Raw genomic sequence first — 26233 nt, 5'->3', positions numbered from 1 at the left:
TTTTATAATTCACATACATATTTAATTATATATATATATATATAATTATAAAATATACCTAAATTTTATATATAAATATTTATAATTATAAAATTATCCTTTTTTTATATTATATATATAATATTATATAATATATATAAATATTATATATATTATATATTATAAATATTATTATATATATAATATATTATATAAATAAATTATATTTTTTAGAATTATAAGTATTTATATATAATATTTATATATTTATATTTTATAATTCACATACATATTTAATTTAGTATATATATATATAATATAAAATTTATAATTTTTATAATTATTTTATAATTTTATTTTTACTATATTACTATACTATTCTGGTTATGTGTATATGGTATATGCCACCAAATATTTTTAAAGTATACAAAATTTCCCCAATTTGGTGGGAAAAAAAATAATGTTAACAGCACTTCAGGCAAGTAGTAAAGTGATATTTGTTAGAATTTTTCCAAACACAGGTACATAAACAAGCTTGCAGTGTACTAAAATATATATCTTCACACAAAAACAGCTTGCCAACAATATTTTAAACATTACATATTTAAATAATGATAAAATATTGCTGGTTTGTCAGTGCTGCGAGTGCTTCCTCTGTAAATCTCAATGCAATCAAATAATAAACCTACTGTCCCCAAAAAAATCAGCACAGAACTTATAAAGAAATGATTCTGTCTGCATGGGCCTGATGATAATACAGAAAACCCAAGTGCGGTGGGGAATAAGACATAACCCTAAAAGCAAAACAGACGTAAAAAGCACCATGAAACCAAACTGTTTCAATGTCCAAACGCACCGTGACCGTGAACCATCTGTTTTCCCCAGCGAAAATCACACGTCTCCAGATGAGGTCCACTGCAATATGTAACCTCAATAAATACGGTCCATCCTCAGGGATTCCGATCATCTTGTCTATCGGAATTATATTTGGGAATGTCCAACGCCGAACTGTGACCAGCAAGCAGCGTCATCTGAGAGTTATCAGTAAACACAGACATAAATCAGTTCTCACTCCCACTGACGGGCGTCTTTCTATTACAGTGTTGCGCTGTGGCTGGATTGAAACAGGGTTAACCACAAGATGTAGCTGGTAAACTTTCCCAGCTTTTTGGCCGATGATTTTTAAGATGCAAGAAGAAAAATTACAGCCATTCCTTTGAGTTGCATGGTGCGGCCGGCCGGCGCCTGCAGTCAAGTTGACAGTACTGATGGGACACCGTCTGTTAGCCATTCAGCAAAACCAGCGCGTTAATGCTCATACCAGCCACACGGGTTGCGACCTTAAATGTCCGTTTAAGATCGTTCTCTCGACATTTTGGCCAATCGTGGCCTTTTATGCAATGCAAACCGTCACTCAATATGCCCTCGTTATAAGACAAGCACTTAAACACATCCTCAGTTTGAGATCCGTAAGGAATGACAACTTTATGGCGCTCATAAAAACGTTGCAATTGCACTGAAGCACGCTGTATTTCCAACAAACAATTTAAACTGACTTAGATTGTACTCAGGCGCAATTGAGATGAATGGGATTGGCCGCATTAAAGTGTCCCTCGTTTTTCAAGGCCAGGGATTTTCCTTCAACTCTCTCCGGCCAAAGAGAAGCAACTCCATTCAAATATTTGTCATCTCCCGTTAGAAACATTTAATAGTAATAAAATTTATGGCTGCGCTTTCTGCAGGATACTGCCAGAGAGAAACATCATTGTGGAAACGGTAATAAATGCTACCAGTGTTCGGGCCCTTTTGAGTTATTATCCGAGCACGAAACCCAGCGCGAGGGAGTTTATTTCCACGGCTGATATTGAGAATTCAGTGTTTTATTCCATCTTGAAATAAATCCTCCGTTAAGATGCATCAACCTGATGGGAAACAAAGAGAAAAAAATCGGTGAAAGCGGTGGAGGGTGTGACGTTTGCAGTGCGTATGGATGTATATATATTCCCCCCTCCTTTACAATGCCTAAAACCATTTACACGATAAATAATTCTACAAAAGGGACGGTGGGAATAGATGAACCTGAGCACTAAATCAGACCGTCTTTCTGCAGGAAGTTCAGAGATGGTAACAGGAGGTTCCCCACCAGGAATCCACTAAAGCAGCACTTTGAATATTGCCTTCCCATATGGCCGAGATGCAATAGTTAGTATCTGGATACAGGTAAAGTAGAGATGTCAGGATTGACAAATTCATTCCATGACCTTCAAAACTACTATCATTCTTTAGATTTATACTTTAAAATAATGTTCAGTAATATAAAATACAAAAATGCATTACATTTTATGAGTATTAGTAATGAGTATGGAATGAGTGAGGAAAATATTTTATAAAAATATTACAGCTAAAGATTTTATTTTACTAATATATATATATATATATATTATATATATATATATATTAATGTGTACATGACAATTCATTTTTTTAAACTCTACAAGATTTCAAAATTAGCCTCATTTACTTTCTTAACACTAGTCGGTGAAGACAATGACAGAAAACTATTTTCATACAAGTGGGTCATTGACGAATAAGGTTTTTAAAAGTGTAAAAAAACATAATGGAGATATAATTAATTTTGAAACTTATTAAGTGTTAACAGTTAAGTCAAGTATTTATATAGCGTTTTTTACAATGTAGATTGTGTCAAAGCAGCTTTACATTGATAACTGGTACATTATTTTTAGCTCTTAAAGAATAGTGTCAATGCAGGCAGATCAAAGCACTGTTGAATATCAAATGTCAAGTGTCCCCAACTAAGCAAGCCAAAAGTTAACAATGAAATTATGTGGTTTTTATAATCAATTAACACTGCTTTTGTCATTTTTTACAAGATGAATAAAATTTGTCACTAAAAAAGTCATTTGGTTTAACCAAAATTTCGGTTTTACCAAATGACACTTTTGGTTATACCGAATAACTATATTTTTAAACAATGCTAACAGGCTGTTATCTAGCTAGTTAGCAAAAGGACAATTAAACATTTTATATTTACTACAAGTTTTTAAAATATTACAACATTTTCCATGTTTTATAGCGGTTGCACCGAATGACCTGATGTTTCGGGACATGCGTATGATCAAGTGAAAACATGAATTTTTCAAATAGATAAAAGAGGGTTAGTTGATTTGCTTCATGAGCATGTGGTCCTTTGCAGGTGTCTGAATGATGTCACATCCTGTCACATGATATTGACCGCATGACTTGATCCAAAATGGTCCCTTTATATCGGTTACTCCGAATGACATCAATGAAATTCATTTTTCCAGACATTCTTTCTCATAACAAAGCAACGACTTCTACACATAATCTTAATATCATTTTGCACTATGTTGATATATGATGTTATAAAATCATGGCAGAATAAAAAAATATATAAATTTATTACAATTTAAGATATTTTAATCACAAATGAAATGGCTGTATCGGCCTTTGGACGGTTAAACCGAATGACCTTTTGACACTTCAGAATCTACATTTCAAAACACTGCTTCATGACGCTTCGGAGCATGTATCAAACTGCCAATTTCAGTGGCGAACCACTGAAATTTTGAAACACTCATGACGTAACGAAGCCTCATTTACTCACATCACATGACTTTGGCAGTTTGATACACTCTCCAAACCACTGATTGGAAACAAAAGATTTGTAAAAATGTGTTTTAAAATCGCCCATCACTAGATATTGCTGAATAAAGTCGTTATTTTGTTTTTTTGGCGCAAAAAAAGTATTCTCATCTCTTCATAACATTAAGGTTGAACCACTGTAGTCACATGACCGGTTTTAAATATGTCTAGTAGCTTTCTGGGCATCTGAAAGTATGCAGAATGCACGCCTCACTGAGCCATCAGATTTTATCAAAAATATCTTAATTTGTGTTCTGAAGATGAATGAAGGTCTTACGGCTGTGGAACGACATGAGGGTGATTTTTCATCATTTTTGGCTAAACTAACCCTTTAATATGGCATTAATATGTGTTTTATAAGTACTAATAAACAGCTAATATCCTAGTAATACGCATGCTAATAAGCAACTAGTTAATAGCGAGAATTGGACCTTAAACTAAAGTGTTACCCATTTTTTAATAAAATGAAAGATAAAAATAGGAACCATTTACTTTCATAATGTGATGTTTCCAAGATGATATTTAACAAAAATAATTAAATATTGGTTGGGAGTTTTTATCCATCTTGAAAAATTTGGATTCAGGGTTTCCCCAAAATGGAATTTGTTAGCTAATGAAAAGCTAATAATTAATAAAAACATAAGAATGTAAAATTAAAATAAAGTATAAAAAAAAAAAAAAAAAAGCTGAAATATTTTATTTGTTTACCTGAATGTCATGTGACCATTAACCATCATCAGAGTACCTTGAATAGGTCAATGAGTTGAAAAATATAGGTCAAAGGGGTTTGGCTGACAAAAAAGTCTGGGAAACCCCGAATTAGATGAAAAGTGGGTGACATCTCAAGCATAAATATGAGTTTTCTATAGCAATGCCTGATTTGCTTTTGACTTGGTTAATTAACATTAACAAATGATGTCTGATGTCACAATAGTGGTTTCAGAGCAAGTTTAGCAGAAAGATTATGGATAAACATTTTTCTCCATAACGTGCGCTGATGAATCATTCGCAATAAGACCAGGAACATGAATTAAGAAAGTAAATGTCACTCCTCTTTTACTGTGTTCCATGACTCGATGTAATATTATAAAAGAAGTTACTCATTTCATGGGCCTGCGTTCAAAGTGTGAACGAACAGCATGGAGTCACACGTTATAAAGTTATTGAAACACAGAGCTCAGTGTGTTGTGAATCTGATAATATGGGACAAAGGAGGACTGGGAATCGTAACCCGCGCAAAATACGAGCCATGCAGGGGCTGTAAAAGCCTTGTGATAAATTAGTTTGTATTCCTCTGTTTTTCCCTTTTTTTCATTCTGACACAAGGAAGAAAACCCAGGGTGTTTTCTTTCGGACGTGCAGCTTTAACCTCTTTGTCCATTCAAATCCTCAAGCTGTGCACGCAGAACATCAGATCCCAGATTTAAGGGCCTTCAGAGACCCGTACGGCTCCCCGATGGAAAGCTCTCAAGCCACCTAACAGCGAGCCTACAAGGTCACGGAGGAAACCCAATTTTTCGGAGGAAAAAACAACAGAAAACATCCGCAGTCCGGCTGTAGTGGCAACATCAATCAGCCCCTGAATCTGCAGAGGAAATGTTGTTAAACGCATTAACGTTTCATGACAGTTAAGAGGTAATTTGGCAGATTATCATAAACGCTCTCATGGGAGCACTGATAAGTGGTTGTTATTTATGTGCAGATGCGCTGAGGGTCATCCGACGCAAACGTGAAATAGTGTGCATAGTTAGAGAGGAAGGGATTTTATATTAAGTATTAAACTTCAGTGTGTAACTTGTCATGCAGCGATTGTTGGGAACACTTCATATTGTTCATTGTTAGTTCATGGACAATTAAATAATATTAACAGATAAGCTTTTGATTTTAATAATGTATTAGTAAATGTTGAAATTAACATTAACTAAGGTGAAAAAATGCTTCAGAAGTATTGTTTATTGTTAGTTCATCTTAACTTATGTAGTAAATTCATGTTAACAAATGAAACTTTATTGTAAAGCATTACCAATTGATCTGCAGAATGCATGAATCGATAAAATATACAATGCATGCAAAGTCACTTTGAATAAATAATGAATCTGCCAAATGCATAAAGGTTTTGCACCAATCAGAATTAATTCAGAAAATATATTAATTTCTAACAGGGTATTGACTTTATAGTGCAGTTTGTGCTCACCTATTTTATGAATAAATGCTATAAAGCCAGAAAATACAACTCGTTTACAACCCGAATTCTGGAAATGTTGGGACATTTTTTAAATTTGAATAAAATGAAAACTAAAAGACTTTGAAATCACATGAGCCAATATTTTATTCACAATATAACATAGATAACATAACAAATGTTTAAACTGAGAATTTTTTTAATTTTATGCACAAAATGAGCTCATTTCAAATTTGATGCCTTCTACAGGTCTCAAAATAGTTGGGATGGGGGCATGTTTACCATCTCCTCTTCTTATCAAAACAGTTTGAAGACGTCTGGGCATCTAGGTTATGAGTTTCTGGAGTTTTGGTGTTGGAATTTGGTCCCATTCTTGCCTGATATAGGTTTCCAACTGCTAAAGAGTTTGTGGTCGTCTTTCGTTTAATGATGTGCCAGATGTTCTCTATAGGTGAAAGATCTGCACAGGCCAATTCAGCACCCGGACTCTTCTACAATGAAGCCATGCTAATAGCTGCAGTTTTGCATTGTCCTGCTGAAATACACAAGGCCTTCCCTGAAATAGATGTCGTCTGGAGGGGAGCATATGTTGCTCTAAAACCTTTATATACCTTTCACTTATGCACCCCCATACCATCAGAGATGCTGGCTTTTGAACTGAACGCTGATAACACGCTGGAAGGTCTCCCTCCTCTTTAGCCCGGAAGACACGGCGTCCGTGATTTCCAACAAGAATGTCAAATTTGGACTTGTCTGACCATAGAACACTTTTCCACTTTGAAACAGTCCATTTTAAATTGGTCCACAGGACACGACAGCGCTTCTGGACTATGTTCACATATGGCTTCCTTTCTGCATGAATGAGCTTTAGTTGGCATCTTCAGATGGCACGGCGGATTGCGTTTACCGACAGTAGTTTAGGTGGCATCTGCAAATGGCACGGCGGATTGCGTTTACGACAGTGGTTTAGGTGGCATCTGCAGATGGCACGGCGGATTGCGTTTACAGACAGTGGTTTAGTTGGCATCTGCAGATGGCACGGCGGATTGCGTTTACCGACAGTGGTTTAGGTGGCATCTGCAGATGGCACGGCGGATTGCGTTTACCGACAGTGGTTTAGGTGGCATCTGCAGATGGCACGGCGGATTGCGTTTACCGACAGTGGTTTAGTTGGCATCTGCAGATGGCACGGCGGATTGCGTTTACCGACAGTGGTTTAGGTGGCATCTGCAGATGGCACGGCGGATTGCGTTTACCGACAGTGGTTTAGGTGGCATCTGCAGATGGCACGGCAGATTGCGTTTACCGACAGTGGTTTAGTTGGCATCTGCAGATGGCACGGCGGATTGCGTTTACCGACAGTGGTTTAGTAGGCATCTGCAGATGGCACGGCGGATTGCGTTTACCGACAGTGGTTTAGTTGGCATCTGCAGATGGCACGGCGGATTGCGTTTACCGACAGTGGTTTAGTTGGCATCTGCAGATGGCACGGCGGATTGTGTTTACCGACAGTAGTTTAGGTGGCATCTGCAAATGGCACGGCGGATTGTGTTTACGACAGTGGTTTAGTTGGCATCTGCAGATGGCACGGCGGATTGTGTTTACCAACAGTGGTTTCTGGAAGTATTCCTGGGCCCATTTAGTAATGTAATTGACACAATCATGCCGATGAGTGATGCAGTGTCACCTGAGGGCCCAAAGACCACGGGCATCCAATAAAGGTTTTCGGCCTTGTCCCTTATGCACAGAGATTTCTCCAGTTTCTCTGAATCTTTTGATGATATTATGCACTGTATATGATGACATTTGCAAAGCCTTTGCAATTTGACATTGAGGAACATTGTTTTCCACAATCTTTTTACGCACTCTTTCACAGCTCTGCCCATCTTTACTTCTGAGAGACTCTGCCTCTCTAAGACATCCCTTTTATAGCTGATCATGTTACAAACCTGATATCAATTAACTTAATTAGTTGCTAGATGTCCTCCCAGCTGAATCTTTTCAAAATGTCTTGCTTTTTCAGCCATTTATTGCCCCCGTGCCAACATTTTTGAGACCTGTAGCAGGCATTAAATTTAAAATGATCTCATTAGTGTATAAAAGTTTCCTATTAAAAAGAGCAAAACAAGTGCCAGATCCTAGATCAGCCTTGTATGAATGTTTGATGAAGTCAAATGATTCAGTCATGTAATTAATGTGAACATTTTTTCCCTCATAAGTTCATTTTAACGCTCCTGTGGTGTGATAAATGAATTTTTAAAATATTCCATGCGGTCTCTCAATTAATATGAGCTCATAATAAAAGCTGCATGCGTGATAATATATATATAAAAAAGCTGTTTAAAATAGTTTTAGATGGAGTATCACATGTCACACCACAGAACATGTCAACTATCCGGTCACTAATTCCATGCAGGCCTTCTAATAATCTCTGATACTCATTTAACATATGACTGCATGGATAGTTCGAGTTTCAGATCAGGAGTGTCAAACGTACGGCCCGCGTACAGACGGTGTCCAATCCGGCCCGGGGGATGATCTGAACAATAATAGAAAACAGAGATGCACCGGCTGTAAATTGGAAAATTTTTAAGTTATATTTTGGCCGATCTCTATTCTGGACATGCACACAAACTGCTTTGCAATCATTCCCCAAAATGTAATTTGTGTGGAAATATTCACTGTTCGTGAAATGTAGGAAGAAAAATCTAAATATTGAAATGGAGATTGGGGTTTTTTATGAATTTATCTATGAAAGGGAAGTGACATCAGAATAGTTTAATGGCATTTTCTTGTCCACTGTGACCAGTAGAGTTTATAAGCACATAATAATAATTATACACAGAACACACACATATATTACGTAAACACAGACTTTTATTTGGACACAATTAATCACGATCAGAAACGCTCTATTGCTGCTGTTCCATAAGCGCCACCTACTGTCAGAGAGTGAATTTGAATTTTTCATTCCGTCCATCTGCTGATTTTTGTTTTATGCAGGTGTCTTCTAGCATAATTATAGCACAATTTCACAAAACAAAAGTCAAAAATCACTAGAACAATGTTATACATTTTGTTGACTTTTATACTTACATGATCCCAAATGTTTCCAAGAATGTTTAAATCCAGAGAAATGAGCAATTTTAACCAGGACATGGACCTATCAATGACATCATACCGGCGTTATCCTCGATTTATTTTGTAGAAACCATGGAAACACTAAAGACACATTAATATGTGTTTTATTAGACAGATGAGCAACTGTTTGGATACATTCATCAACAGAAAACTAATCATGTTATATAGCTCAACACAATTAGTCTTATTGGTTAAATCTTGTTTTTCTTGTTTTACCATACCTAATATCGATCTAGCTTACTGCAGCGTGCAACAAGTGTCTCATATCAGTTGCCGAGTGAACGCAGAGTAGCACTATCACAACTTTCAACACACAAATGTATCTAATATGACAAAACAGCGCTGCATTACCCCACATAGTCTTGACTGGAAGAAGCAGAAGCGTTCGTCTGCGGCATAATAAAAGTCCCACTGCTCTCGAGATGATTGCTAATTGTCTCTCATTAGCAATCGCTCCAGTGGCCTCGTTCCGATCCAAAGGCTTTCAGCCACACCCTGCTTCATACTACAGTAATGTTAATAAATCGGTAATGCATTAGCTCATCCAGTCGGATTCTTTTCCAACGGCTGTAGGCGTGAAGACAACGTCATCAAGCTATGCCTTTGTTTTGAATAAGCGACCTCTAGTGGCAAAAATTACATATTGTGCCTTTAAATCTTTAAATTATACAATCTAATTTTAATAAAAATATAACTGCTCATGTTACATGTGTTTGCATCATGATGCAAATGTAGTGGTTGCCTCTAATTTCAAATATTTGGCTACAGATATTTTTGGTTTAAGGCCTGGTTATAGAGGAAATAAACTACAAATAAATTTGTTTAAAGTGGGGAAAAAAATAAATCAGAAACCGGTATCGGAATCGGCCAATTTGCTTGTAAAAAATCGGAATCAGCCATGAAAAATCATAGGGCATCCCTAATAAAAAAAATTTAAGAAGGCAGCAATGTGTTTTTCTAGTATTATTAATTTGTAGTTTGTATGGTTAATAATAATATAGGCTAATTGTCAGATTTAAAAAAGGTCATTCACCCGCATATGATTAAGTTTTTTTCCCATCCGGCCCTCAACCTAAAATGAGTTTGACACTCCTGATCTAGATGCATCATCCTTCCCTTCGGCCCGTGAAGCAAACACATGAACAAAAAATAACGCCGCAGGCCGACTGTATAAATGAGACTGTTGCTCTCAAATCATGAAAACATATGAAGCATTCGTTTGAAGTGCAGTTTGGGCCGCTGCGTCCCCTGACTTTGTTTACTTTTAAAAGCTCACCTCGGCAATAAAATAAAAGGAAATTGTCAAACTGGGCTGGCAAGAACATCAGCTCAGTTCATTATATCTGCCTGAGTGAAGAAACATACTGTACACAAGAACACAAATGCAGACGTCAATGTATTGTTGAACACCATCAATCCTAAGTGCTCAAGGGGGCGCAAAAGTTTCCTTCAAATGTTTTAAACCAATTTAAGCATGATAATTTATGTAACTTTAACCAACCTGCTTGGCAAGATTCTCTTCTAGCAACTTCTCTGCAATGACACAAAATAGAAGAAGAGTATCATTCACACAGATGTCATCTGTAGCGCCCCTTGCTGCAGCTCTGAGAATGCAACACCAGAGAATCATTGGGATGTTTGATTCATTTTAGTGAATCAGTTTGTTCAGATGTTCGGTTCAAAATGAATCAGTGCAACAAAAAACGCCCATTAATTGATTCCTTGCGCACATTTTTCTGATTAAATTTGTGATTGCAATTTAAAATGATTTTATAATTATATATAAATATGGCTATAAAATAATATTTACTGTTAATATTACTACTAAAAATATAAAAATTGCTAAATATATATATTAAATAATAATATTTTTTATTTTACAACTGTAAAATTACTTTTATTTACATACTATACATTTATGTCTTTCTTAATTTCGTCATTTTGAATATTATTGTTATATTTCACTGTAAAAACAGTATTTAAAAATATTATATAATATATAACAATATTTTTTAAAAATTCATTTTTATTTCATTACAACTGTAAAATTTATTTTATTTATATAATATATATTTATGTCTATCTTTATTTCTTCATTTTCAATATTACTGTAATATTTAACTCTAAAAAAGAGTATTTAAAAAAATATAATATATAATAATAATATTTTTATTTTACATTACAACTGTAAAATTGCTTTTATTTATAAACTATATATTTATATTTAAAAAAGAGTATTAAAAAAATATAATATATAATAATAATATTTTTATTTTACATTACAACTGTAAAATTGCTTTTATTTATAAACTATATTTATGGCTGTCTTAATTTCTTCATTTTCAATATTACTGTAATATTTAACTCTAAAAAAGAGTATTTAAAAAATATAATATATAATAATAATATTTTTATTTTACATTACAACTATAAAATTGCTTTTATTTATATAATATATATTTATGTCAATCTTCATTTCTTCATTTTCAAACGTGAAACCATCGCTTTTATTTTGACGGAAATCCTCAAGTCCAGCTTCTCTTTATTTGATAAGCGCTTCTCATTACAAGAATGGGCAGAAGTTCGGCACGTGTTGCACAAGCCGTGTGGAGATTTGGTTTTTATTTCGATTAATTTTATTTCGATTTATTTTACATTACAACTGTAAAATTGCTTTTATTTATAAACTATATATTTATATTTAAAAAAGAGTATTTAAAAAAATATAATATATAATAATAATATTTTTATTTTACATTACAACTGTAAAATTGCTTTTATTTATAAACTATATATTTATGGCTGTCTTAATTTCTTCATTTTCAATATTATTGTAATATTTCACTGTAAAAAAGAGTATTTAAAAAAATATAATATATAATAATAATATTTTTATTTTACATTACAACTGTAAAATTGCTTTTATTTATAAACTATATATTTATGGCTGTCTTAATTTCTTCATTTGGAATATTATTGTAATATTTCACTGTAAAAAAATTGTATTTAAAAAAATATAATATATAATAATAATATTTTTATTTTACATTACAACTATAAAATTGCTTTTATTTATATAATATATATTCATGTCAATCTTCATTTCTTCATTTTCAAACGTGAAACCATCGCTTTTATTTTGACGGAAATCCTCAAGTCCAGCTTCTCTTTATTTGATAAGCGCTTCTCATTACAAGAATGGGCAGAAGTTCGGCACGTGTTGCACAAGCCGTGTGGAGATTTGGTTTTTATTTCGATTAATCAAGAAGCCCAAGCTGGACATGATTTCTAACAAATACAAAAAAAATAATCCGATGTGTGAAAAAGCCTTAAATTGGCGTTCATCTTGAAATGACATCCTCTCAGAGGCCGAGCAGCAAGGCTTTAGCCGCTTCCTTTCGGGACCCCGGCGGAATACACCATTAAACCGTAGGGAGGAGAGAAAACCTGTAGAGCACTAAAATAAAGTTATGTCAAAACCATTCAGCTCTTCCTGCTGTCGCTGCTCAACCTTGCGAGTATTCTCCGAGGGGCCAAGAACATTACAAGCCATTCAGTTTATATGAATGGGCACTAACAGACTTTTTTACCATTCTGATATGTCTAAATTTGCAGGCATATCCTGTGGTCCATCAGAAACAGCCTTAGTTTCAATTTAGTGTCTCCCAGAAGGACCTAGCTTCCTATTTCGAGTGGAAATTGTATAACGTTTTCCCCCCAGTGTTCATATCTTTACTGCTTCAAAAGCCCTTTTACCAGAGAGATGAATGAGCTGACAGTTTGATGTCTTAAGCAAGATTGCAAATCATTTTCGAATCATTAAAAAAAAACATGCATCTCATTCATAACGTCTGCGCATATAATGCATCTGACAAAGAGATGGCAAGTGTTTAATTTTATTTCACAGAGCTCTATAAACTGGAAGGGGAAAGGCCTCGTCGGTTTATTGGTGCGCCTCTGTACTATAACTCTCGCCGAGCGCTCGAGTAAACGATTACGGCCTTTTTGGAATGGCGCTTCTCCACAAATGTCACCGTTTTTTAAGCAGCAGATGTTTAAGGAATGATGTCAATGTGTCAAGACAGCCGTATATCTTTCACAGCACTGAAAATACTGGTGAGGTGGATCTGTAAAGATTAACCTGAGGATTGAGTCGTCATCATTGTAATACCATCTGCGTTTGTTCTGATTCGGTGTTCATAACTGTGATTATATTATAGTCACACACTGCATTAAACATGCAACTATATAGTTTCCAGTTTATGGCACAAATACTCAGGAAACCGTAAAAATTGCATGCATTTGGATCTTTTGGCTCTCTCAAATTCATGCCAAATTAATAAATTCAGAAAAAATAAATTAATCGAGGCAATAACATGTTTCTTGCATATTTTCAATTAGTAACACAATGAATTTATCTATAATTTTGGTAGCTATATATAAACATCTTTTCAGACTTGTAATGAGAAGCGTTTACAAACCTGTTGTCCAACAAAAGAGAACATTTAATGATGTTTTTACTCCAAACTCACTTTATTTTGTCAGTATATTGTGATCTAACGTGGCTTCATATCACAAAATGAAGCAGAAACTATATTATTTTATAGTAATCTATACAGTGATAAAGGTTATGTCGATTAGAATTGCATTATAAATATACTTTATTCTTATGAAAATACCAGAAATGTTTAGAACACAGATAAACCATATATTGTCGCAATCGTATGTTTATTGTCTTCAGAAATACACAAATGGCATTATATATTATATTATATTATATTATATTATATTATATTATATTATATTATATTATATTATATTATATTATATTGTATTATATTTTTATAAATATTATTCATTTTCTTAGCATTAAAATGTAAATAATACTGGCCTTTTTTATTATCATTTTTATCATAATATTATATTACAGTTTTATAAATATTTTTTAATTTTCACAGTATTAAAATGTAAATAATACTGGCCTATTTTATTATAATTTTTATTATATTATATTATATTATATTATATTGTATTGTATTATATTATATTATATTATATTATATTATATTATATTATATTATATTATATTATATTATATTAATTTTCACAGCATTAAAATGTCAATTATATAGGCCTATTTTATTATTTTTTATATTATTATATTATATAATTATAATAATTATATAATTAATTGTATAAATATTTTTACAGCATTAAAATGCATTATATGGGCTTATATTATATTACATACAACACAAAACAGACAAACAACACATAATTAAATCATTAATAGTAATTATTTGTATGACAATTAATCGTAAGCATGATCGTGACAGGCCTAGTAGTTGACATGAAGGCTTTATGGGTTGAATCAAACTGTATTATATTATATTATATTATATTATATTATATTATATTATATTATATTATATTTTTATAAATATTATTAATTTTCACAGCATTAAAATGTAAATAATACTGGCCTATTTTATTATAAATTATATTATATTATATTATATTATAAATATTTTTAATTTTCAGAGCATTAAAATGTAAATAATACTGGCCTATTTTCTTATTTTTTATTATATTATATGAATAAATATTATAAATTTTCTTAGCATTAAAACATATTATACTGGCCTATTTATTATAACTTTTATTATTATATTATATTATAAATTAATTGTATAAATATTATTTTTATATTATTTTTTATTATTTTAAAACATTTTTTACAAAAAAATTATTTTTGCATTAAAACGTATTATATAGGCTTATTATATTATATTATATTATATTATATTATATGTGACCTAAGGGTCGTAAGGGTCAATTTTTTTAAATTGAGATTTATACATCATCTGAAAACTGAATAAATAATCTTTCCATTGATGTATGTTTGTTGGGATAGGACAGTATTTGGCAGAGATAAATCTAGAATCTGAGGTTGCAAAAAAATCAAAATATTAAGAAAATGCCTTTAAAGTTGTCCAAATGAAGTCCTTAGCAATGCATATCCACTCAAAAAATAAATGTTTGATACATTTACGGTAAGAAATTGACTTCATGGAACACGATCTTTACTTAATATCCTAATGATTTTTGGCATAAAAGAAAAATCGATAATTTTGACCCATACCACTGTATTGTTGGCTATTGCTACAAATATGCCAGTGTGACTTATGACTGGTTTTGTGGTCTAGGGTCACATGTTATATTATATACAACACAAAACAGACAAACACATTTCAAAATTCATGATTGCGACAGGCCTGGGAGTGGATGTCATGTTGAACCTGAAACATTTCTTTAACTCCAACCCAACACTAACCCTAACTCCTAACACCTCACTAACTCAACATCAAGCTACTATTTTCATCAAAAGCGAACACATCTAATCTATTTTACGTGCTCAGTTGTAAAATCTTACTCATCTGACCTAAAATAAAACATGGTGTGGGAATGATAAAGTATCATCTGGTGGCGAACTGGATACTCGTTCAGGGACCGTGCGGGAGTTCGCTGTCCCCTGCACATGTTGCGCTGGTGTGACCGTAATGAGCGCCGCTCCTTTGCTCCCGGGCTTAATCTCTCTGCCCGGAGAGCAGCCCGAGGCGTAATTAACATTGCAGGCATCGCAGTCTGACGTGTTGAATAATTACCCGCTCCTCAATGACACGCCAGTTCCTGCGTTACTGCAGTGCGCAGGTGAAATCGTAACCTTATCCTGGCCAGCTGCCGCTTCAGGGAGGCCGTCACGAAAACGACTTGACCTCAGCGAGATGCTACCAGTGGAGCCGTCGTGGAAGGCTGGAAAAATGAGGAACAAAACATGCAAGTGACTTACTTTTCAAAGAGAAAAATTAACACAAATGTTGTTTAAATATGTGAAGATAAAATCTACTTTTAATATATTTTTTTAATAAAAAAGGCAAACTGCAACTCAAACATTTATTCATTTAATTGTGAAATATTTTTACTATTTAAATCAGCTGTTTTCTATGTGAATATATTGTAAGCTGTAATTTATTCCTGTGATCAAAGCTGAATTTTCAGCATCATTACTCCAGTCTTCAGTGTCACATGATCCTTCTGAAATCATTCTGATATGATGATTTGCTGCTCAAGAAACATTTCTGATTATTATCAGTGTTGAAAACAGTTGCGTTGCTTCATATTTCTGTGATACATTTTTTCAGGATTATTTGATGAATAGAAAGTTATTAGAATTTTTTGTAACAATGTAAAAGTTAAATTCAATTTAAATGCATCCTTGCTGAATAATTATTAATTTCATTCAAATGTCAGTGAATATAAATAGGTAACAGTTTATTTAAATATATTTAAATAATACTGCAAAAAATAAAATTTTATTAAGTAAATAATACATCATTTTTAATTAAATTATAATAAATTAAGTTTAAAAAATATGATATTTTTAAATTTGTAAAATGAATAAATGTTTGAGTTGCAGTTTGTGTTTTTTTATTTAAAAAATATATTAAAAGTAGATTTTTTCACATATTTAAACATCATTTGTGTTTGGGTTTTTTTTTTGTTAATTAAAGATTTAAAAAATATATAATTTTTTTATTTAATTTATTATAATTTAATTTAAAATGATCTATTATTTACTTAATACAATTTTATTTTTTGCAGTATTATTTAAATATATTTAAATAAACTGTTACCTATTTATATTCACTGTCATTTGAATGAAATCAATACTTATTCAGCATTTAAATTGAATTTAACTTTTACATTGTTACAAAAAATTCTAATAACTTTCTATTCATCAAATAATCCTGAAAAAATGTATCACAAAAATATGAAGCAGCGCAACTGTTTTCAACATTGATAATAATCATAAATGTTTCATGAGCATCAAATCATCATATCAGAATGATTTCAGAAGGATCATGTGACACTGAAGACTGGAGTAATGATGCTGAAAATTCAGCTTTGATCACAGGAATAAATTACAGCTTACAATATATTCACACAGAAAACTGTTAATTTAAATTGTAAAAATATTTCAAAATTTTTACTGTATTTTTGATCAAATAAATGCAGCTTTGGTGAGCAGAAGAGACTTAAAAAATCTTACCAACCCCAAACTTTTGAATGATAGTGAGAAATTCTTTAATTATCTAAATCTAAAATTTTCCACAGGATTCAGAAAATGTTGAGTGATGCAACCTGATGTCAATCAGATGAAATGAATCTCCATAGTGGCCCGCTCTTGATCTTTATCGTAATGTCATTAACATAACTGCTCTATTTTCTTTCGGGTAAACTGTGAGAACATGTATTAATATAGCTCATGTTCTTGTACCATTACAATTTTAGTGCATGCAAACTGTTAAAGACGACCCCCCATGTGCTGTTCTTTATGGGTCCCATTTGACTCACTGTGATTCCTTGTGTCTGATCCCATTCAGCAGTTTGCCTTGAACTGGGAAAGACGATCGGCTCAGGTTTCCCATTGGAGTGGACTCTCATCTCAGACTACTTTGAAAGTGTCTCCTGACATTCTAATTAAGCTCCGAACGCCCTCCCTCTGGGAGGTTGCCCTTCCAAAGCCATCCGGCAGGTCAGCGCTGAGTTATTTGCACTGGTTTTGTGGGCAAACTTAATAATTCCCCTAAGAAAAAAGAAAGAGTCTATCAATCCTGCACAGAAAGGGCACAGTTACAGCTAGTGAACGAACAGGTTGAAATGAAATCAGTGCTGGGCTTAGCTTTGAATGTTTGATTTGTTTTGTTTGTCGTGATGTTCTGAAATTCCTTCGCCAGGTCGGATATCCACAGGTGCAAAAGCACAACGTTTTGTTTTTGTTTGCTCTTGGCCAATTAGCGACTTCCGTAGCTCATCAGGAACTTGTTTTGGTGGATATCATTTGCCCCAGACAAAACTTATCATCAATAACAATTCTCAATGTGTTTAACTGAAAGGATTATGAACACAGTTGTTGATTACACGATTAAAGAAGTTAAAAAAAAAAAAACAGGTTTCATATTACTATAATTATAGATGAAATTCAAATAGTTGTCTGAATGTCCAGGTCATATTATTTCACTTCAAAAACAAACAAAAAAAGATATATTTTAATATATTAAATACAGAAATTAACCTATATTTTGCATAAAGAAAATGAAGATGTAAAAGTTAAATTCAATTTAAATGCATCCTTGCTGAATAAGTATTAATTTCATTCAAATGTCAGTGAATATAAATAGGTAACAGTTTATTTAAATATATTTAAATATATATAAATATAATTTTCAATTAAATTATAATAAATTAAAGTTTAAAAAATATGATATATTTTTTAATTTTTAAAATGAATAAATGTTTGAGTTGCGGTTTGTCTTTTTTATTTAAAAAATATATTAAAAGTAGATTTTTTCACATATTTAAACGTCATTTGTGTTTGGGTTTTTTTTTTTTGTTAATTAAAGATTTAAAAAAATAATATTTTAAATATATCAATTTAATTTTAATATATTAAATACAGAAATTAACCTATATTTTGCATAAAGAAAATTGTGATTACTTAAGCTTTTTGCATTGTGACAATGGAGTATTTTTTTCCCCACACAAAACAACAACATATTACTGAAATGTTAAAGGTACAATTTGTAAGATATTCGCAGTAAAATATCCAAAAACCACTAGGCTAGTGTTATATATTTTGTCCAGCTGATTACTAACAATATCTCTAATGTTTTCAACTACTTCTAAATCATGAGAAAATTCCCATTCTAAACAGTGACGTCAGTTACCCTTTGTTACCGCCTTTACTGACGTAGAAACCACATGACAACAGTGTCATGCGGAAGTAGTGTCTAGCGTCCAACAAACCACTAGTTCCGTATTTACTTCTTGCACGTTTTATGGTGGATTGTGATGGAACATAATTACTGTTTACCATCTGCCGCTGGTTCTGTCGACAAGGACAGCTCCCGTAAGCGTACGGGCCAATCAAACGACCCAAGAAGAGTTTGGGACAAGAGGAGAGAAAGAGCGAGGATCAATATCGGTGTTGCATTTTCTAGATGGAGAGAGCTCTGGACAAACTTCACCTAGAAAGAGATGTCAATCTCGCTTGTGTTTTACTCGACAGGTGAGTTGTTTTGATACGTATCTTTACAGAAAACGTATGCCATTATAACGATCAACACGATTAGTATTATGGGACATACACGCCAAACGTGGGGCATCGCTTCTCTAGACCCGCGCAAGGACACGTCTGATCCATAGTCTGATCGCGTCTTTGCATTGACTTTGTATGTAATCTACTCGCGCAAATCGTTGAACTCGTGTTTGCTATGTATGCCCAATTATTGTGTTAAAAATTTTGTTGTAAACCTTCCATTACTCGGGTCTAATTCAATATAATAAAACTATGACATCAAACACAACATTTGTGACCCGCTCTGGCGAAATGAGTCGGAAGTCGCAACGTTCTATTTTAAGATATGGGCCGATAATGTGGAAAAACATCGATTTTTTTTTTAAGCTAATTTCAAAGAACAGACTTTCAAAAATAATCTCCCAAAGTTTCGTAGTCCAGATAACTGAGTAAAGGTATTTAAATGGCTATTAAATTTGACATGGTTTTACTAAATTCGCTGGAAATGAACTTCTCAACTCCTCTTGTCACTTATGAGCATTTCCTGGTATCCCCTGAAACGTCACTATCTCTGCTCTACAAATATGGTGTTACGTTGTATAGAACCAATCAAAAAGCTTAGAAATGTAAACACACTGAAAATGAATCCAAAATTAACATAATATATTGCGGTGATCACAAGATATTACTCACGTAATGATTTAACATACTTGGCTAAAAACATGTCTCTCATCTCTCCGGGATGCAGTGTGTATCCAATGTTCCCGGACCCATCCATGTTCGTTTTCCAATGTGGAATAACACATAATAGATATCACTTTAAAGCTTAGAATCTCATCTTTTTAATGCACCATTTTGAAAAACTCCAAACGAGTGCTGAGAAGCACCTCGAAACCGGAGTTTACCGCCCGTTGGCGCCACCTGGCTGCAGAAAAAATGAAAAACAATTTTTCAAACTATTCTTTATGCTATCACCACGAAATTTGAACCAGATGCAGCTCACATATAGGAGAGCATCACCAAAAAAGATTTTTTTAGCAATCTTATTGTGTTCCTGAGTTATTCCATGTCAAATTAAAAAAAAAGGGAAAATTATTTAAAAAAAAGTATATATATTTTTTTGTCTTTTATCTGCTGTTTCTCAGCAAGAATGTCCAAATGTAATGTAATTTATATTTTCTTAAAATTTAAAATGTTTTCTATCAAATGATACCTACCTTTTGACTCTCCTTGCTAGAGTTTTGGAGTTATGAGTCTTTACTTTTGTGTGTGTCGCTCAGAGAAAAAAAAGAAGAAGAAAAAAAAAAAAGCCTTCAGGTCTTAAAGGGTTAATTCAAATAAATACTTAAAAATAATTTGAGCTTCGATCAACCTGGTTTAATAGCATTTATATATATATAAAAATGTCTTTGGTCAAATTAAGCTGTAAAATAAATAGTTTATCCCTTTAAATGCAATGGATTTTGAAAGATATCAACAAAAAAACGGGCAAAAAAAACTTTAAAAGCGATTTTCTCAGGTTTTTAATTGGAAAAAGAGTGCAGACGACCATAATTCAAATGGGTATATCTTTAAAACCATTCAAGGTATGACTTTGACTAGGTCAAATTTTAAAGCTTATTGTCTCATCTTTCCATTGATACCAAAATCTCAATTTTGAAATTTGGGTCACTGTGACTCATTTTGCTGGATCAGGTCACATTTATAAAACTTTACCTCATCCGTTAAATCCATGATTTATCTTTCCGTCTGATTGATGGCCGTCAGCGGTTGAGTAGAAGACAACAAATCCCATCATTCCACGCACCTTCTTAGCATCATCAAACCACACGATTGTTGTATTTTTAATTTATGTTGATTTAAATGGACCAAAAAATCATTTAATCAATCAAATGTTTTTAAATGATTGTATAACGGTAATAAAAATCTAATGAAAATTTATAAAAAATAATAATAATAAAAAAAAAAACTGAGTAAAATATCTGTTAATTAAGCAGGGATTTTGAATGAATCTTTGTCCCGCCAAAGACTTATTTGATCATTTAAAAGCCACAATATGAAAATATTGTGGCTAAAATATTGTGGATTAATATTTGGATATTAAAATATCCAAAAATCACTAGAACAGTGTTATATATGTTGTGTACTTACATTATTCCAAATGTTTTCAAGAATGTTTAAATCGAGAGAAATAAGCTATTTTAACCGGGACACGGATCGTGTCCATGCGTCACCTATCAGTGACATCATACCCGCATTACCCGTTTTATTTTGTAGAAACCATGGAAACACCAAAGACACTTTAATATATTATGTGTTTTATTAGACAGGTGAGAAACTGTTTGGATACATTCATCGACAGAAAACTAATCATGTTATATAGCTCAACACAGTAAGTCTTATTGTTTGAATCTCGTTCTTGATTTATATGTTTTACCATGCCTAATATCGATCTAGCTTACTGCAGTGTGCAACAAGTGTCTCATACGCAGAGTAGCACTATAACAACTTTTAACACACAAATGTATATCTAATATGATAAACAGTGCTGCGTTACCCCACATACGCTTGACCGGAAGAAGCAGAAGCAGCGACTGCGGCATAATTCTGTGAAATCAAGGCATCGTCAAGCTACGCCTTTGTTTTGAATAAGCGACCTCTAGTGGCGAAAATGTACATAGTGTGCCTTTAATACTGCCGTTCTGCAGTACCGCAATACCCGCTGATAGCCGGCAGTGAATGTTTGTGTAAGCGCTCTGTGAAAAGCATCAAAGGTTTCTATTTGCAGCCAATCACAGACGTATCTGTTGAGCGCTTGAACACAACGGCCAATCAGATGTGCTCAAGTTAGTCAGAATCTGCTCAACACCACTCAAAACGTCAGAGCATTTGCTCAGCACAAGTTCTGCACACTCACAAATGCTTGCATTATAACCAACAGAGTATAAACACAATGTCAATAAAGAGATTCATTGCACAGTATAGACAGCTTCATTGATTATAACGGGAGTTTTTGCATGAGCTCAGCTTTGTGTACCTCGCCTTGTGATTGACAGCTTCAGTGATTATAATGGCAGCAATCATTTTCTCTGTGTATAATACAGTATAATTTGTTTTTCATGCTGCTAACTACACATTGCAAAGTTCTAGCAGGGTCTGACATTAACACTTGCCAACCCATCAAATTCGGGTGGATTTCAGCAGTGGCGTGTAACCCAGTCAGTCCTACTAGCTCATTTGCTCCAGATGAATATCGTTGGTGTTACAGTGCTTGAATTTCAATGTGGGACTGCGCATATTGCAAATAATTTTACTCATTCCCGCAGATTTTGTGCTCACACCCAAAGTGTGCCACATAAAGCCGACTCTCAGTACTAAATTGAGTTATTTTTTGCTGCTTATTGTGCTTAATAGTGTTGTCACGGTACCAAAATTCCAGTAGTCGGTACCGATACCATGAAAATGTTACGGTTCTCGGTACCAATTTCGGTACCACAGCAAAATCTATTGGAACTATTTTACTATTTTATATAGCCTATTTTAAAAACATTAAATATGATTTAGAGTGTGTGTGTGTGTGTGTGTTTGTGTGTATATATAGGCTACCTCAAATAAATACATTTTGGAAAAAGAAAAAAAAAATGCTCAAACATCCATCGTGTACTGTTGAAAAAACCAGCATATGCTGGTAAGGTAGGTTTTGAAGCTGTATGCTGGTCAAATGCTGGTCCTAAACTGGTCCTACTGGTCCATGCTAGTCCTAAGATGGTCCTGGACCAGCATAAACCAGCTCAAACCAGCATACCAGCTTCAAAACCTACTTTACCAGCATATGCTCATTTTTTCAACAGGGGTAACAGACGTGCGTGTTTATTTTAGCTATTCCGTCAGAGAAACAACACACTACAGCCTGTAAAACTATGAAATAAATATCGGTAAATAATGGTAACCTAAATAATAAGAAAGTTAAATATTATTTCAAAAAGCATTCGTTTTTTATTTCCACACAAAGACGCGTCATATAGCCAAAGTCCCGTTATTACTTTGATATAGCCGCTTTGCGCTTTGAGAGGGATGTGGGACACGAGCAGGAAAGAGACCATTTCTCTTTAATAATATCTTCACGTTATATCCTGATGTTACAAACAACTGACGCTTGATGTAAAAGGTCTGAAGAGCGTGTTTTATCCTCCGCAGGGGCAAGCCATTCAGGCTATGTTTGATTTAGCGCTGCCAGAGAAAACGAAAGTAAAAATCACTGGTGTGTGAAATGCGCTATACAAATAAACTTGACGTGCCTTAAAGTCTAATAACAAGCACAAACTCTGTTAAATAGAAACTGACGTGCAAGCAAAAAGGTTTTGTCCTACGGTGTTTTTTCTACTTTACCACAGTAAAGAATGCGAATAGCCTATAATAGGCCTAAATGCGAATGAAAGAAACGTTTATAATCCGCTGCGTGAGTAAAGATTTGGGAAAAGAAACAGATGTTTGGTGGAATAACTAATGGAATATTGTTAAATTCTCTGCTAATCGGGTGACCAGATCGCGATTCGGAAAACAGAATACGAAGCTTAAATGTATGGACTCGCGTACCTCTCTCATTCGGCATTAACCAAAATGTTTCCATGGCTGCGAAGTCACATTTAATTGCTAACCTATTATTTCTTCTGTAAACAAAGCTTTGTGCTTCACTCGTGTCATATTCACGTAAATAGCCTACTGCCACAGTCCTATCAGTGGGTACCGAATATACCCGGATTCTCGGTACTACCGGTACTACAGAAATGCGGGTATCGTCACATTTTCAAAATTTCAGTACCGACTTGGTACCGAAGTACCGGTACTTTTGACAACACTAGTGCTTAAACAGTCAAATACACACAAAATAATGTCAAAATGCCGGTCTTGGTGAGTGTTCGCATAAACACAGTCAGTTATGTTTTAGTGAACGTAAACAGTTGAGAAAGAAAACGCATGTGTAACAGTATAATGGATCCGTGCATCAGGTCTTAAAGTGACAGCAGCCTAATAAACCTGCTGCAAAATTTTGAGATATTAAAATATCTATATGGCCGTTTTTCCTCATGGTATCGATGTCAAAATTGTGGAAAGTGAAAACTTTTCAAAAATGACTAGCCACAGTAGCTGGTGAGCAAAAAAGTTAATGTCAAGCCCTGATTGACAGCCGTATTTAAATGCACGATTGAATCCGATTGATAGTGATAACCATAACAATGGAGGGAACGATCTGCCACTTTTTCTATGTAATGTGTTCCTTTTATTACTAACTTTACAAATCAGTCACTCAGTGAAAATTTAAAGATTTTAAAAAAGTTCTAAGCACTTTGTTTTATGATCTGTCCTGACATGAATGAATAGGATAAGTTAATTTTGCGAACTGTTTCTTTGCATTTATTTTGGATTTACTGGCCTTGCAGTTCACATGGGACGGGTACTTTGTACTGTGTGTGGATGGCAGTGTTTGTCCGCCATCACTGAAGACAATTTTTGGCACAGGAAAAACCCTGTTAAAGATATTAGAATGACAATAATACAGATATTTTTTATTCAGCTCAGAAATGAGAATCTGCGCTTTCCTCTGGTGCTCCAGTCTAGTCCATCTCTCGCCCCCTTCCAATCTGAGCAATATGACCTCTCGCTGTTGTCACTTAGGAGATTTATTGAGGCCACATGCATTGTGATCGGCCAGCAGACCTGCCCGTGACCCCCCTTTATGAGCTCTCTGGACTAATGCCACATAATGTCTGTAAGTTAGCCTGTGCAATTATAAAGCCTGTGGACTGAAAGAGAGCTGTCATTAGGATGTGCTTAAGGACAGCGGACTGTGGAGTCTGGCCCTGGGACAGGACGGCAAATGGACTGGGAGCCGTAAGACGAGCCGGGCCAGAAGGGGATAATTAGAGTGTTTTGTCCGACATTGTTGATATAAATATGACAAAAGCCCCTCCTGTTCCTCACCAACACACACTCATTTACCCACTCTACGAGCCGCCCATAGACATCACCCTAATCATCATGTTCAACAGGTGGTGGGCAAATGCGAAGGGCATGAAACCGATACTGTGTTTCCTGCAAACTGACAAACGTGCTAATTAATCCTGATCTTTTTTCTTTTTTTCCCCCCACTTATTGTTTTCCATCTGTTTGTAGCGTGTGAGGCCGTGCTGAAAGCAGTTTTCCTGCAGTCAACCTTAATGTGTTTAAAGTATCAAAAATGGTGATTCTGTCACCATCACCACATATTTTTATGTGGCATAAAAAAAACCCTGCTGAACGGAAACATCAAAATGTGCATTCAATCTTAAAGGGGGGGTGTAATGCTATTTCATGCATTCTGACTTATTTACACTGTTAAAGGGTTAGTTCACCCAAAAATGAAAATGATGTCATTAATGACTCACCCTCATGTCGTTCCAAACCCGTAAGACCTCCGTTCATCTTCAGAACACAGTTTAAAATATTTTAGATTTAGTCCGAGAGCTTTCTGTCCCTCCATTGAAAATGTATGTACGGTATACTGTCCATGTCCAGAAAGGTAATAAAAACATCATCAAAGTAGTCCATGTGACATCAGTGGGTTAGTTAGAAGTTTTTGAAGCATCGAAAATACATTTTGGTCCAAAAATAACAAAAACTACGGACTTTATTCAGCATTGTATTCTCTTCCGGGTCTGTTGTCAATCCGCGTTCATGACTCCGCTTCTTCTTCTTTCCTGTTTTACGGCGGTTGGCATCCAGCTTATTGGTGCATTACAGCCCCCTTCTGCTCCGGAGTGTGGTTCACGACTCCGCAGTGACGCTGCTGACGTGTTATCTGATGCGCCCGAGCTTCGTTTACAGTCTGAGGGAGACGCACGCTGTATTCAAGCTATTCTACATTGTTTGTATTTTGGTATTGCTATATTTTTTAAAATGGTGCGTAATTGTGCATGTCGCAGATGTCCTAATCGCCAAAAACAACCACGGCGACTTAAAAGTGCATTACCAACGCCGACAGATGAAAGGATTCAATGGAATCTATTCAATGGAATCAATTCAATGGAATCAATTCAATGGAATCAATTCAATGGAATCAGTTCAATGGA

General features: G+C 34.1%; 1 long non-coding RNA gene across 4 annotated transcripts in view; it reads right to left on the bottom strand.

The window, feature by feature from the left end:
- Positions 1–26233, bottom strand: part of LOC125278558 — a 69111-nt gene that overhangs the window by 11261 nt on the left and 31617 nt on the right. For all 4 annotated transcript variants that reach the window (XR_007187177.1, XR_007187176.1, XR_007187175.1 and 1 more), the window contains exons 5-6: positions 17402–17633; positions 15652–15799 (exon numbers count right to left, since the gene is read on the bottom strand). This is a non-coding gene — a long non-coding RNA (uncharacterized LOC125278558). The remainder of the gene's footprint in view (positions 1–15651; positions 15800–17401; positions 17634–26233) is intronic.

This window comes from Megalobrama amblycephala, linkage group LG11 (genome assembly GCF_018812025.1).
Source record: "Megalobrama amblycephala isolate DHTTF-2021 linkage group LG11, ASM1881202v1, whole genome shotgun sequence".
Lineage (NCBI taxonomy): Eukaryota > Metazoa > Chordata > Actinopteri > Cypriniformes > Xenocyprididae > Megalobrama > Megalobrama amblycephala.
Note: the sequence above shows the minus strand (reverse complement) of the source record. Positions and strands in the feature narration are given on the sequence as shown.